The sequence below is a fragment of the Dermacentor silvarum genome, chromosome 3 (genome assembly GCF_013339745.2).
Source record: "Dermacentor silvarum isolate Dsil-2018 chromosome 3, BIME_Dsil_1.4, whole genome shotgun sequence".
Classification (NCBI taxonomy): domain Eukaryota; kingdom Metazoa; phylum Arthropoda; class Arachnida; order Ixodida; family Ixodidae; genus Dermacentor; species Dermacentor silvarum.
The window spans coordinates 80,784,374-80,799,343 of NC_051156.1; the positions used below are offsets into that span (position 1 = coordinate 80,784,374).

The 14,970-nt window shown below is 46.1% G+C and overlaps 1 protein-coding gene across 3 annotated transcripts in view; it reads left to right on the forward strand.

The window, feature by feature from the left end:
* LOC125943852 (uncharacterized) overlaps nucleotides 1-14,970 on the forward strand; it is a 378,186-nt gene that overhangs the window by 104,470 nt on the left and 258,746 nt on the right. The window contains exon 4 of one of the 3 annotated variants that reach the window (XR_007465942.1): nucleotides 4,771-4,895. The exons of the other annotated variants lie outside the window; for them this stretch is intronic. The gene's annotated coding sequence lies outside the window, so the exon portion shown is untranslated. Of the gene's footprint in view, nucleotides 1-4,770; nucleotides 4,896-14,970 lie in introns of those variants that run through there. 3 annotated transcript variants of the gene reach the window in all.

Here is a 14,970-nt window from a genome sequence, read left to right on the forward strand (position 1 = left end):
GCTAAAGGGACTCCTGAGGACTCATGACATGAATGTCATGACATGTGTGTTATGTAGGTCATGAAATAGCCGCCTACGTCTTGGTGCTCTCATGGTCGTTTAGTTAACTTGTTAGGCTGCCCACACACTGCTTCGCATAACATCGATTTTAAATCCAAAGCATTTCTTGGCAACATTTGCCACTTTGACAGTATCTATCTATCTATCTATCTAGCCACCTACGTCTTGCTGCTCTCATGGTCATTTCGTTAACTTGGTAGGTACCAAAATTGGCATAGTATGACAACCGTGTATGACGAACACAAATAATAGGGCATGAAATGAATGTCATGACATACGTGTCATGTTGGTCATAAAACAGCCGCATAAATGACAGTGACCCAGCGAAAAAACATTAACACTAAAAAACCACTGAAATAGGTCCGGACGTAGGTACTAAGTGAAGGCAACACTAAAGGATGATGCTACACGTCTTAGTCATGAGCATGACTCAGCAAAAATGACAATTAGTCAGCAAAGAAAGATAAACACTCAGAAACCACTGAAATGGGTTCTGACGTGGGTACTACGTTAATGAAACATTAAATGATGGTGGTAGAAGCCATAGTCATGACCATGATTCAGCAAAAACGAGAATGACTCAGAGACAATATATTATCTCTAAAAAACCAATGGAATGGGTTCGGATGGGGTACTAAGTGAAGGAAAACACTAAAGGTTGATGGTCGAAGTCATAGTCATGTACATCACCATGGCTTTCGCCTTAAGGTCTCTTAGGTGTAGCTAAAGGGACTCCTCAGGACTCATGACATGAATGTCAGGACATGCGTGTCATGTAGGTTATGAAATAGCCGCCTACGTCTTGGTGCTCTCATGGTCGTTTCGTTAACTTGGTAGGCTCCCCGCACATTGCTTTGCATACCATCGATTCCCACAGGGCGTGGGATCTGCCGGCTTTACTTATTCCTCTATCATTCCTGTTAGTAAAGCTGGCAGCTGTCCAAAACGCGATTCGACAGTCTAAATCTCTGGAGGGCCGAGTCGAATTATTTGACAACGAAGAACGAGGCTTTAAACAGTATCTTTCCTGTTAACGACAACGCCCGGCTTCTAAGGCTCAATGCTTAACTATCGCCATTCGAACCCCTTCCACGAGCCTAGAGCTCCGAGGGACAATCACGTTACTGTGCAGCGTCGGCGGTCTCGGAGAGCTGCTCAATGGGATTCTTCGCAACGTTTGACATGCTGCAGCAGCTCTCTATAGACCTACACCATGTTTGTAAACAGCGGTAGGCACCGTCGACACATGTTAGGCCCTATAGCGACGTCGCGTAGGCTCCGCCCAACGTTTGTCTCCGCCCACGTTCGACGCCATGCACCGCTTGCACGCGCGGATGGCGCATCTTTTTTTAATGGCGTGGGGGAGCTAAAAGCACGATTTCATTATGAAGCACACAGTAGTGGGGGCGCCTGATTTAGTTTGACTACATGAGATTCTTTAATGTGCACCCAGTGCACGCTCTTGCATCTCGCCCCCATCGGGATATGGCCGAACGAGACGCTAGGCCTAGCTCGTTGACCGCCGCAGTGACGGCCCGACTGCGCTTGCGACCAGGGCCTGCTGCTCATCATTGTGCGCTTATTTTTGACAACAGGATTAACGTGGGCTTAAATGACTTGGTTTTGTTGGTGTCGTTGGTGCGAATAGCAAACGAAACGTAGTACTTGCAAGCCAGCCGAGCCACCTCGTTGAGACGGCCGATGCTTGGTTCCCGTCTGCGAGACGAAATGCCGTTCGCGCCAGTGGTTTAGTACGGGACGCTGGCTTTACGAAACACGCGCAAATTCGAGATATTTTTTCTATTAAGCGCTATTTCATGTTAAGAACAAGCTGTAGCCGATTTCTACGTCGCCGTGAGCGGTGATAGAAGCGATCGCCTCGGTGATGGAACCGGTGAGGTACCGGCTCTACGGCGACGCCGCCTGTGTAGGCCCGCGCTATGTGAGCTAGCTGTTGTACGCGGCCGTCCGATCGCTCCAACTCTGTAGTAACACTGTACATTTTGTTTCACGCTCGAAATTTAACTGACACGTTTAGGTGCGTTTATGACTTCCACACTGCAATAAACGCAGCTGTGACCCTGCTGCCTGCGTATGTGAACGTGTGATAGGATATTTACACTGCTGGGGGCTCAATTCTTTCAGATAAAAACAAATTCGAATGTGACGTGTTTTGTGGGGCATCTGCTCGCTCGACCTACATTCAAGGCTAATCCTAATCTAGCTTTCCCACAGTGCGGCAAGCAATTATAATGGCACGCTAATAACGATCCTAAGATCGTAACGATCCTAAGATCGGCTAATGCACGCCCATCAAAATAAAAGAGAAGCTTAACGGTTACGAAATGTATTGCGCATAATGGATGATCTGGTATCATAATCCAACTTTCGCTTTTTACCGCGGCGGCCCATTGCTTGCGACGGTTTCCATCAACCGGAAACCTATGAAAACTTTAGTCTCTTGCGTATTTCGACGCAACTCAGCTCGTCCACATACTGCGTTTCTTTCATTGTAAAATCATAGAATAAAGACCTTACAGATGGAACCGCACAACCACTAGCGAAACCCAGCGGCTGCTGTGGTAGGCGCGACACGGGCGGCGGCTCGGCGCCGGAGTGCCTACCAAGCGAAACTAAATTCCGACGACAGCGCCACCGCATTTTCGTGACGTAGCGCCGTGGTGTAGGTCTATAGGCATTTTTCCATAAAGATTCAGCGAGACAGCGTCCTCGGCCCCCATCATACCCCCATCAAGCACTTAGGGCTCCAAAACGTTCGTTTGTGTGAAAAGAGCGATGTAAGCACGTTCTATAAATTTCGTGCTGTGGTTCTGCAATGTTATGTCACACTATTTTTTCAATACTGGTCCGCTACATGTTGTTCGCTTCACCATTTTACACGCGCCAACTTCCTCACGCGGCTGCTCGCGTACTATTCCTACGCTAATTTGCGCGCCATCAGTCGGCACTGAATGAATCCTGAAGGGTTCGATAAAGACGGTCACCTAACGTTTGCCTGACGGTGAGGCGCAGCCGGACACGTCACTCATCAGTCGGCCCTGAATGAAGCCTGAATGGTTCAATAAAGACGGTCACCTAACGTTTGCCTGACGGTGAGGCGCAGCCGGACACGTCACTCAGCAGTCGGCCCTGAATGAAGCCTGAATGGTTCGATAAAGACGGTCACCTAACGTTTGCCTGACGGTGAGGCGCAGCCGGACACGTCACTCATCAGTCGGCCCTGAATGAAGCCTGAATGGTTCGATAAAGACGGTCACCTAACGTTTGCCTGACGGTGAGGTGCAGCCGGACGTGTCACTCATCAGTCGGCCCTGAATGAAGCCTGAATGGTTCGATAAAGACGGTCACCTAACGTTTGCCTGACGGTGAGGTGCAACCGGACGCGTCACTCATCAGTCGGCCCTGAATTAAGCCTGAATGGTTCGATAAAGACGGTTACCTAACGTTTCCCTGACGGTGAGGCAAAGCCGGACACGTCACTCATCACTCGGCCTTGAATGAAGCCTCAATAGTTCGATAAAGACGGTCACCTAACGTTTGCCAGACGGTGAGGCGCAGCCGGACACGTCACTCATGAATGGGCGTCCACTAAGTGCGTGACAGTCGCGCTCTTTGGCTGTTCACTTTCGCTTTTCTTGTGAAACTGGCCGGAATAAATTACGCTGCAAAAATCTGCAGCGACAACTTTTAAATTTTTTGGAAAAGTAAAGAAGCTCCTCCAACAGCACGCTTGAAGTGTTCCCTTGAAACAATTTTTATAGTCCTTTTCTTCAAAAATATTTATTCTAATTACTACATCAATTGTTTAAAAGTGTGCCTTTATACTAAATGGAATCCACAAGATATCATTTATGACCTCACTTTACCTAAGTTTCAGGAATTCCGAACACAGTTTGTGATAAACCCCGCATACAGGGTGTTTTCTTTTTGCTTAGAAAATAGAGATGCTTTATAAAATTGCTATATTTGTGAGACACATGTTGTCTTCGCGTACGAGCTCTACGACGAGGCGGATATACTTTGCCGCTGCTTAAGTTACTCTGACAATAATATTTAACGGAAATGTTTTTTTTTACTTTTTTTATTAGCGCCTTATGGGCACCTGTTTACATGGCGAATTTGAAGGCAAGGCAGTCACATTTTAAGGCACTCTCATTTTTGATGATCTGGAAAGTCGTACCTCGAAATCAAAAATAGTTGCAAACCTGCCAGTGAACCAAATTGGTGTCAATGTGGTTCGTTCAAATGCGGCCCATGCGCAGTGGCGCGTACTCACTGACCGAAGTTGGCATGGAAGATTTTACTGAAGAGTGACACATCTTGTGCCAAATACTCAATGAGTCAAGTTTTCATTTCCAATGCGGTTCAATCCGCACAGCAGCCGGATTCTCAACACATTAGACAATGGACTACCCGGTCACACAAGTTGGTATGAAAGAGGTTAGGCGAGGGCAAAAACACACACCAAGCACGGGCTGGTATTTCCCATGACTTCTAATCACAATAACAGATAAGTAATTATTTTTAACGAATAAAGAAATAAATAAATAATGATGACAGATATAGATAAGACGGGAAATCTTGTGTTAGCGAATACGATTTTCTCATTTGAGCAAAGTTATTAAATTGGCATACTTCCGAAAATTCCTTTTTAACCATACGTTGTTGAACTTGATTATTCGTACGCAGACGGCCAGAGCCAATGTGGTCATGTCTGGTGCCCCGCAATACTACTACCTTGTCTCAATAAATGGCTTGAAGACGCCGATCCAGATCCCGAAACTGTGTCGACCACAACTACAGCCGCAACAACGACAAAAGCAGGCCAGTAATTTTTGAGATATCTACTAACTGCTCGCTACTCAGTCCTCCGACGCATAGTGCGATATATTCGTCTTACTTATCAAGATAATTTCATTGCGCAATAGAAGTATAAATAGGAGAAGTAGGACTGACGTACACAGCAAAATTGCTTACTCCCTAATCACACAGGCAGCTTAACCGCGGTTAAACTTAACCTTGGTTAATTCGATATACCGTGGTTAACGCCAGTTATAGTCCGCCGGATTTTCATGGGCTGTCCTGAATGAGTGAACGAATTCTGGGGTTTTACGTGCGAAAACGACGATTTGATTATGAGGTACGCCGTAGTGGGGGACACCGGATTAATTTTGACCCCCAGGGAATATATATTATATGGACACCCAAAGAGGATTTCTGCCATCGGCGTCGTCGCCGCCGTCGCCGTGAGGTTCCGTATGACGTGAGCGGCGATGAAATCGTCGCCGCGCGCCGGACGCTGTACGTGCGAGTGAAAGGGCGTGAGGGACGCGCGCTTTCACGGAGAGCGAACGCAAGGCGGAAACAAACGCGCGTTCTGCGCCAGGCTCCCTGAAGGGCTGCAGAATTAGGCGTCTCTTTCTCCCTTTACAATCACCATAAATAGAGAGCAAACGCGACTTATGTCGCGCGAAAGGCCGTGGGGGGATGGGTGGAGGGAGGGAGGCAGGGAAAGCGACGTTTATCTGCGGCAGCAAATGCGTATTTATATAAAAACGTTGCGAGGCGAGAATGTGGTAAAGATTTCCGACGCTGCTCGACGAGATTCCCTTTCTGATGTCGTCGAAAACCTCCGAGCCGCCCCCAGAGCATAGAGAAAGAAAAAAAAGTTAAAGAGTGGACACTCCCGTAGACCCCGGCGGCCCAATCGACTCTAGCGCACCTGGTGGTTGGTGAGAGCAACTGGCCTGCGCTTCCCGTTTCGGTTTCACTGGCGCGAATTTTGGATTACTGTGCGCAACCGACGTTTGGCTATGGCGAAAGTTAATGATTTCAGACCACTTTTCTCCGCCCAAATAGCAATGCTATTGTTTGTCGTTTTGATTTAGCGATTCCCTATTTGTTTTAGCTCAAAACTGTGCGTGCGAATTGAGGTCATGACGTAATCTTTATTTCGACTAAGTTATAATAGAAAGATATGCAGGTAAGCATAATTCACTACGGCTTTATTCATCGCGCTTTTCTTTTGGAACAAGCGGTCAATCTATATATCAATCAAAGAGACAGAGTACCCGCAATGTTTTTATTCCAAGGCAAGGTAGAGGATGAGCATATAAAAAGCACAAAATGAGAAGAACATCGCACAGAAATGCAAAGTAGACAACAAATGCATCTAGACTTACAAATAAATTCTAACAAATAGAGTGAGAACACAGACAACGCACACATCACTAGAGTTGGCAGTAGCCGACAAGCTGGTGAAGAATGACGCACTGGGCAAGTGGGTAAGGATCTATATGGATCTATGGCAAAAACTCAGCGTACAAAGTTGATAAAGAAGGAAGAAGTGACGTATACACAGCAATAAAGTCCCGAGTCACGACTCGGGTTAACAGAAGGAATGCACAGAAAAGAAAAAGCGTACAGAAACCACACGACACAATATATCAGAAAAGCAAAAATACAGTGTGTTGGCTCTTCTTAAGAGCAACTTGCCCAAAATGAGAAAAAAAAGCGAACTTGATGCTTCAACGTTGCCTGTTCGTCCTCGGAAAGGTAGGGCAGCTTGCCCACAATGTGAAAGACAGACGTTATGCTACAACACTTGCAGACCTGTTGCCTCTTCTTATGTGTCGCTCTCATCAAAAACTTAGAGCCCAAGTTACTTGCGTCTGGGCGTTGCTGTGACGCTTCCAAGTTGAAATAGATGGTAGTCATCACTTATCCAAAATTGTGGACCTTAATTGGTGCTACAAAGCGGTATCAGAGGGCTAACTGCCGAAGAAAACCACTTTCGCTCATTATTTTTCAAAAAGGCTGCACACAGTGCATTATCACTGTCATTGTTTTTCACAAAGGCTGTACACAGTGCGTTATCACTGTCATCATTTTTTACAAAGGCTGTACATATTGCGTTATCACTCTCATTGTTTTTCACAAAGGCTGTACATAGTGCATTATCACTGTCATTGTTTTTCACAAAGGCTGTACACAGTGCGTTATCACTCATTTTTTTACAAAGGTTGTACATAGTGCCTTATCACTGTCATTATTTTTCACAAAGGCTGTACACAGTGCGTTAACACTGTCATTATTTTTCACAAAGGCTAACAAAGGTACACAGTGCGCTATGACTCACAAGCTATGATAATAAAGGGGCAGCGTCCGCAACCCCATCAACAGCTGCAGTTTTGGACAATCTTATGAAAAGTTTTGATGGGCGTGGTGAGGAGGTTGACGAGAAGCTAATATACGAAAGGCATGAAAATGTGAACCATGCCCACTTCATACTGTGTTGCTTACCCGCTTGAATATATTTCAACACGCGCTTTTGCTATCGTTATATTACTTGAGCTGGAGAGATAAAGTGCACATAATGACCGACGACCCACACTAACGTGCAGAGTTCGCCCGCATATGCTACAAAAATACAGAGAGGCTACCAAGCATAATTTCTTTTTAAGGTCATACTCTTCATAGTGGGTAAACAAAAGAATGGACATAACGAAGGAGTGGTTAGTCCCGTTGAACTTGATAAAGGGCCATAATGAGGTCTGATGTAACGAAGTAATGACTATAACAAAGCTATTGCAGGATTCGGTTCAACTTGAATGCTTTTGTGTAAAGCAGCCGCTAATTGCTAAGCTTTGAACTTGTCAAGCTGTATACCTGAAATTGAAGACTGGAACTTAACCCTATCTAAGTTTTGGTTCACAAAACGCACATGCCAACATAAACGAACCCAGCAAAACATTTTAAGAAACTTCTCGCGACACCCAGCAGAGCAGAAATGAAAATCGCCAACACTTGAGAGATGGTGATACAAAACATCAGACACTTTCAGGTGATGTGCAGTGGCCTCAATAATGGCAAGAAAGTGACATTCAAGTTGTTGTACGTATTCAAAAGCTGCTTCCGATGGCACAGTTAGATTTCCGAAAAGTTTGCTGGGGACGTGGTATGCTTTGAGCATTGTGAAATACTGATGGGTCCCCTTTAGTGTCTCGCTGTCGTCTATCAATATCTGTGGGCAACTGAAAGTATCACGTGCATTCCGAAGAAAGTATTTGATGAGAAAACCAGCTACATAATATGTAGCGGAGTCATCAATAATATGGGAGTGAATGTTGGTCGCAAGTTCAGAGAGATCGTCTAGAGCGGGAAAGTCGTCAGGCTGTGGCTGTGCACACTCCTCACTATCCACAAGAGACGCACTAGCGAGGGAGAATGGCGAGAGCTCCTGAAGGAGGTCACATTCATCATCCTCGACATTTCCGTATTCTGACAGTTTGAAGAGTTTTCTTATGCAGATGTGATTCAGGCCACAAATAAATTGTGCTACATTGGGGTTGGTGTTGCAACCTTGCTTTTGCCTTATGTGGCCAAATATGTTCTCCAGAGGATCCTGTTGAAGTCTGCGTGTTAGCAGGTATTCAAAATTGTAATTTTTGGAGAGGTCGTCCCAAAGTTGACAAATAGCCTGAATTGTGATTTGCCAACCAACGACGGTTTGTGGTTGACGTCTGCCATCAAACGTCCATGATGCAATCCAGGGAGGCTGGCCTCGAAGGAAGTCAATCAGCTCTGAATCCTCTTTCACGATTGCATGCCGGAGCTTTTGCGAAGTTTTCTTTTTACTCGAGCTGTTCAAGGCATCGAAAATCCTGTCCATACGATCACAAAATTGTGCTGTAGTGATGGCCTAGGCAGGCAGCACTTTCGCATACACCAATGCCGTGATAGCAATCGAAACTGATGCACTGAGGACCTGCGTTGCTCTGCTGACCTTCATATTAGAAAAAGGTTTCTGATGAATGTGCCTTTCAGTCAACTTTGGAGCCAATCGCAACCGCAACTCATGTGAGGATTGGTAAAGGCTTACAATGTGGGACCAGTCAACGATGTCATCCCCAATATATAACTTGTGTGCTTGCACATTATTGCGCGTTGTTTTAATTAAATGTGGAACATCAAAGATGAAATATACACGCTCACCATTAACTTCAAAAAAAGGCTTTGCTACAGTCACTCTTAGTTGGTTAGCGAGACTTACATTTGAACTGCCCTGGTCACAAATGACTGCTTTCACTGCAATGTTAATGCTCCTAAGCTCCACAATGAGTGACACCAGCAGGTTATGCATAACAGATGATGGTGTTGATGTGTGCCCTATAGTAAAAGCAACCGGTTGAACCCACTTTTTCGAAACACCAACAAGAAGAACTACCATTGCTCGATCAGCAATGGTTGAAGTGCGATCAGTGCCATCATCTGTAAAACCCTGGACAATGTCCCGTGCAGCATCATAACACAAATTCTTTTTGAGTGCTATTTCATCGAAAACTAAAGCACACACTTGGTCCCGTTCATTCCAAGCTTGAGTATTTGTTGCAATGGAAGAAATGATTCCTGGAATTGTGCCTGGAGTTATCTTTACATTGGCTAGCCACCTCCTTAATGAACGCCGGGAGGGCAAAGAAAAATATGGAGCCAGAAATCGGTATGCTCGCGGACCACGGAAGTTTAAGTGAAGAGCAAATTTCTTGAACCACACGGGAAACCGCTTGCCCTTGCCTTTGGGCCTCAAGCGAACATGTGCAGAAAGAAGTTTAAAAACCTGCTCGGTGACGTGCGGTCGGCTAATGCCAAGGGCCTTTGAAGTCGATGACGGTGCTCGGTGAGGCTGCCTCAGCAGTCTTTTGATAGTTTTCCGCTGTGCTGCTACTTTGGCTTGCAGACGTCGAATGGTTTGCTTGTATTTCTTTGATGGAGACCTTGCAGCTGGCACACAGGAAAGCACTGCAATAAACCAAAATTGATTTAAAAGCGAATAGCAACTAATCCCGTACGAACGCTTTCTTCGCTGCTTTTTTACCCAAGGTGCCCAACTTTCTGTGGTGCAAAGTTTTCGATTCCACAAACAGAAAAAAAAAAACATTAACAATGGCACCCTAATAATGAAAATCATTGAGAGCCCACCATGACATTTTATTGGTGCTAGTTTGCTCAGAATGTCCTAAACATAAAATTGCACATTGAAAACAGCTGCAATAACAGCATAATCACCATTTGCTGTAGGGCACTCAGGCGTGGAGCTGTTGGAGGACACATCTTCTGGAGAGTCTTGTGAAGCTTGTTCAGTACCTCGGACACTGCTGTCGGAACAATCTTGCGAGCAGCCTGCGGAAGTCTCTATATCAATAGTCTGTTGAAGTGAACATAAGTGTTGAAGCAAACAGTAAACTCACCAGTCACACATGTTCCCTTTGTGACAACTGAGCGACTGCCCAAGGTTTCCTCCAGCAAGACGCAGTCAGCAGGAACTCCTTCACCAGCTACATGGGAGCTGCCACCTGTAGAGGTTTGGTCAACAGTCAACTCAGTTCGAAAAAAAAGACAAGTCGACACTGTACACACCCTGCTCCTCGGGGCACTTCAATGTGTGGGAGCCGCTTTTCGAAGCCTCTGCCGCAGACCCTAAAGAAATGAAACAACAACAATTTGTCAGTAAGAGGCTTAAAATAACAAAAACTGAAGCACATCCACACCTTGCAGTGCGGCTTCTGCAGTCATGTCCCAGTCACTACTTGAAGCGATGCTCAGAGAACCTGCATATATGTGTAGTTGGTACAAGTTACAAAGCTTGTAGCACAGGGAAATTTAAACCGCCCTTTCAAACGCATGAATTGGTAGGTGGAAGAAAAGAGAATGCATCAACAGAGAAACAAGCAATTTGTGGTTTGTGGAATTATCGACAGTGCCAGCTTTCTTTGATACGAGGTATATGTGTACATGTGCATGAAGGCTTCAAGTTAACGTTAAATAGCCCTTCAATGTATTTCAAAACAAGTTGCACAGGTCAATAGCATAAAAGAATGACAGGAATGTAAAGCTGTTAGGAAGGTAATAGCCCACAATTCACAAAATTTAAGACTTTCGAAGTGTTACTTCTACAGCGAGGTTTCTCCATCGGCTACAAATATCTTCCAGGTTAACTGTCACCACTGATTCAAAAGTGGCTGCTATCGCAGATAATTGAGTTTCTGTCAATCACTTACATGGTGCAATTGTTTGCACACTGGGAACAGCCATTCTTGTAAGCCTTGTGTGCCCAGGGTCCATGAAACTTTCAGCAGTAAAATGGTCGCCGCAAACCCTGTACGTTGCGTACAATAGGCTGGCCGGCTTACTCAGGAGATCATCTCGTCCGGCATACTGCATCCATGCTGTCATCCTGCATCGGCAATGAACTATCAGCTGAAGGCGAAGTGCTCGAACAGTGATTTTGTTAATGTTAGCCTCACTGAGCAAGCACGAAAAGTAACCTTGAAGGCATGCAAACCATACAAAAGCTTTAGCGCACCTGCCGTCCCGTGGTATGCGGAAGAAACTCGTCCCTGGCTTCTTGTGGGTTCTGCCATTGTTCAAGCACCACGAAACACAGCAGTAGCTGCCGTAGCTTGGACCGCCGGACGGCATGGCATCAGCGCGGTCTGAAAATGTCAGTAAATGCACACCAGGATTTATTCGTGGTCCGAGGCTTCGGGAAACGCGTCGTGAAGCATGCGAGGCCCAGCGACCGCTCTTCAACAGGGAGTTTTCGAGTTTTCGAATAGCGAAAGCAAAGCTTGCGGGCGTAGCGTTGCGGGCTTCACTTAAGGGGAGCCCGCGAGCGTACGACGCGTTCGCCGCTACGCCGCAAGCTTTTCGTACGCTATTCGAAAACTCCCTAATGTTTCGCACCGAGCTCAGCGCACAGCACGCGTCGCCTCGGCTTGACGCCGTGCCCCAGTTTGCTATACTAGGGCGAAATCTTGTACGCGTTCTTGTACGCGTTCCACGATGGGACGGAGGCGTTCCGTTCCATCGAGCCGAACGCGATTCTGCATACGTTGCACAATGTTCACGTCTTGCCGCCGCATACAGCCGCAAACTGTTTTTTTAGCAAACTTCGCCGTCCTCACAAGCTCCAGAAAAAGATTACAACTGCGCGAATAAGACACCACGTAAGAAACACAGAAACGCCCACCCACACGAAGCGCAACGCGTGTGGGCGTGTTTATGTTTCTTACATGGCGTCTTATTCGCGCAGTTGTAACCTTTTTCTGATTCAATGACCCAACTAGCCCAAAAACATGTAATTCAACAAGCTTCGCTTGAAAACGTACCTCACCTGCTGTCTCACACACGAAAACACCGAAGCAGCCGACGTTGACGAAACCTTCCCGCTGTCATGCCTATGGTCATTCCTGGGCTTGTCGCATGCTGGTATGGCGAGTACTCTCGGCGCGAAATCGTAGATGCTGCTTATGGCAGTGCTGCTGAACAAAAATAACCACGTAAGGTGCGTTGAATAAATTGTTTTTATGTATAAATAACATGTCAAATATAGGCGCATAATTATTATTTTGTAAAAAACATTCTGTTTAATTGATGATAACTTTTTGATTTTCGCACTTGCGTCCTCTGGCGTTTGGTGAGAGCACTAGTTTGTTACGTGGTCGTGACGTACTTCCTGAGGCCAGATTTCGCGGAGTGTCCTCTCTTAACTTTTTTTTCTTTCTCTATGGCCAGAGGCCCTGGAAACCGTCACCAACGCCGCGCGCGTTCTGTGCGAACGCGGGAAAAACGGCGACGGCGTCGAGAACAGTTCAGCGCGTTGCTGGTGCTGCTGCATGTCCCACTTTATCCAGCTGATAAAACTACTATCTTTACTCCATATAGCTCTCTACTAAGTTTCCATCGCAATTGATGCTTCGCCTTTCGGGTGAAACTGCGACATTTTTTAATCGCTAACACGTCGATGCCGGTATGTCCCCGCTTCGACGGCATTCTGGCTGAGCCTGGATCCGTTAGAGAGCTTCTTGGAAATGCACAGAGAACAAATGTGGAATGCGTATGTAATTCTGAAAATTACGTGTTACACATAAAAAAATGTAGTAATGAAAACCTGCTCCTTCGTATGCAGGTATCACTCATACTATACATCAATATTATCTAAAGAGACTGGCTACTTCACTTCTGAAAGTCACGTGATGAACAATATATTGGATTTAGCAAAAGTAATTCATTTCAGAATGATTATTTACCGAATTATGCAAATATTTAGGTAATATGAGTAGTGCAACCCAACCGTACAATTATTTTTAATTAATTAATTACTTAAGTGTTGCGAAATCACGAGATATCATTACTTAGGTTATTTCAAAGTAGGATAATTATATATTGCAATAATTATTTCATTATTTGAAAGATTTCAGCTCTTCATATTGCTGTGACAACACTGTGTATAATTAAAACTGGAATACCTCGGGGAAAATCAACCCTGCATTTCAAACAATGCGTCGTTTGAACAATATACAATACAAAAAAGTCACACACAACACAAACTTCAACGTACGCGGTATCTGCGCACAGCCAGCGCAACTGACAACACCAGTAATCAGTGACAGACTGACGAATGTTGGCGGTGGAGCGGCTGTCGCATGGGCTGACATCCAAGTGCCGCACTTTTCCACACTTGCCGCCTCACTGGCAATTTTACGAACGTCTTCTGTAGTTTGTAACTTTTTAACACGAAAGTGTTTTATGCCAGGGTCCACCAAGACTTCACTGACGTATTTCCGTCACGGAAATACGTCAGAGAACATAATACAAAGAAAGAAACCAGAAGAAAAAGTTCCACAAACATGCAAAATTTGGAAATCGAACCCACGACCTCTCGGTCCGCGACGATACATCGCCGAGCGTTTAACCCATTGCGCCACAAACGCATTTGCAGAGAGCTACACAGACGCGCCTTATATATCTAACACTCCTCCGTGTACCCGCGCTTTTGCTCGGGGCGGTGCCGCCGCCTACGAGCAGAAAAGAGAAGTACTGCATAAGACAGTTTTAGCAGAGCGTTCACGGCCCGCTTCGCTCAGACCATCGTGTCCTAACGATTCGCGCAGAGCCGCTCAGCGGAACGCAAGCGGGAACGCTAATGCGCGTGCGCACAACGCTTATATCGGCAGCGGAACGAAGAACGCTGCCCACGGTCCGCTACGAAGCTATTTGAGCGGAGCGTTAGGCTGCGTCTACTGGTTGATTTGTCGTTTTACAGCCACGCTGAGCGCGCGTGGCTGGCGTCTCTGGGAGACGCGCTTGTCAAACAAGCCAAATCAACGCAGTTCCTGCAGCCAACGGTGTGCGTGAAATGTTAGCGGAGCGGAGCGTAAGCAACGCTCTGCTAAAACTGTCTATTATGACACTAACGCGCACCGACAGTGAACGCTTCGGTGGTCTCAGCACTTCGACGCCTCGATGCCAGCATTCGAAGGGACGCTGGCATCAAGAAGCACTACCAACGCCACCTAGGTGGCGTTCACCGTACTCAGCACAGCGGAGCGTGGCCTCCGCAATTAGCTCTGAAAATGTTTCTGAAGTTGATCGCGGAGGCTGCAATTACGACGCGCTGTACGCGCTGATTTGACTCGGTGACGATTCAGTTACGTGCTTTGTCTTGCGCGTTGTATTAGTGTGTCAGTTACGTGCTTCGTCTTTCGCGTTGTGCTAGCGTGTGCAGCGTAGTGCAGCTTCCATATGCACGACGGTTGCTCATGGTCATCGACGTTGGTAGTCGTGATGGAGGAGACGTGCCACCAGGCGTCAGCGTGGGTGCATCAACGCCTAAGGGCGCTTTAGCCACAAAACACCAATAGACATTATATATCAATGTGCAATAAACATTACACTACTTCTGTGAAGACACGTTTCACTTTCGTGTTCTATACCGATTCCTATAAAAGAGGGATCAACCCATTTTTTTTTAAGCTCTCGCTGCTCATTGTTCCGTTTGCTTGTGTAAGCTTATGAGCAATTCGTAGTTTGTCGATGCAGGCTTCTTCC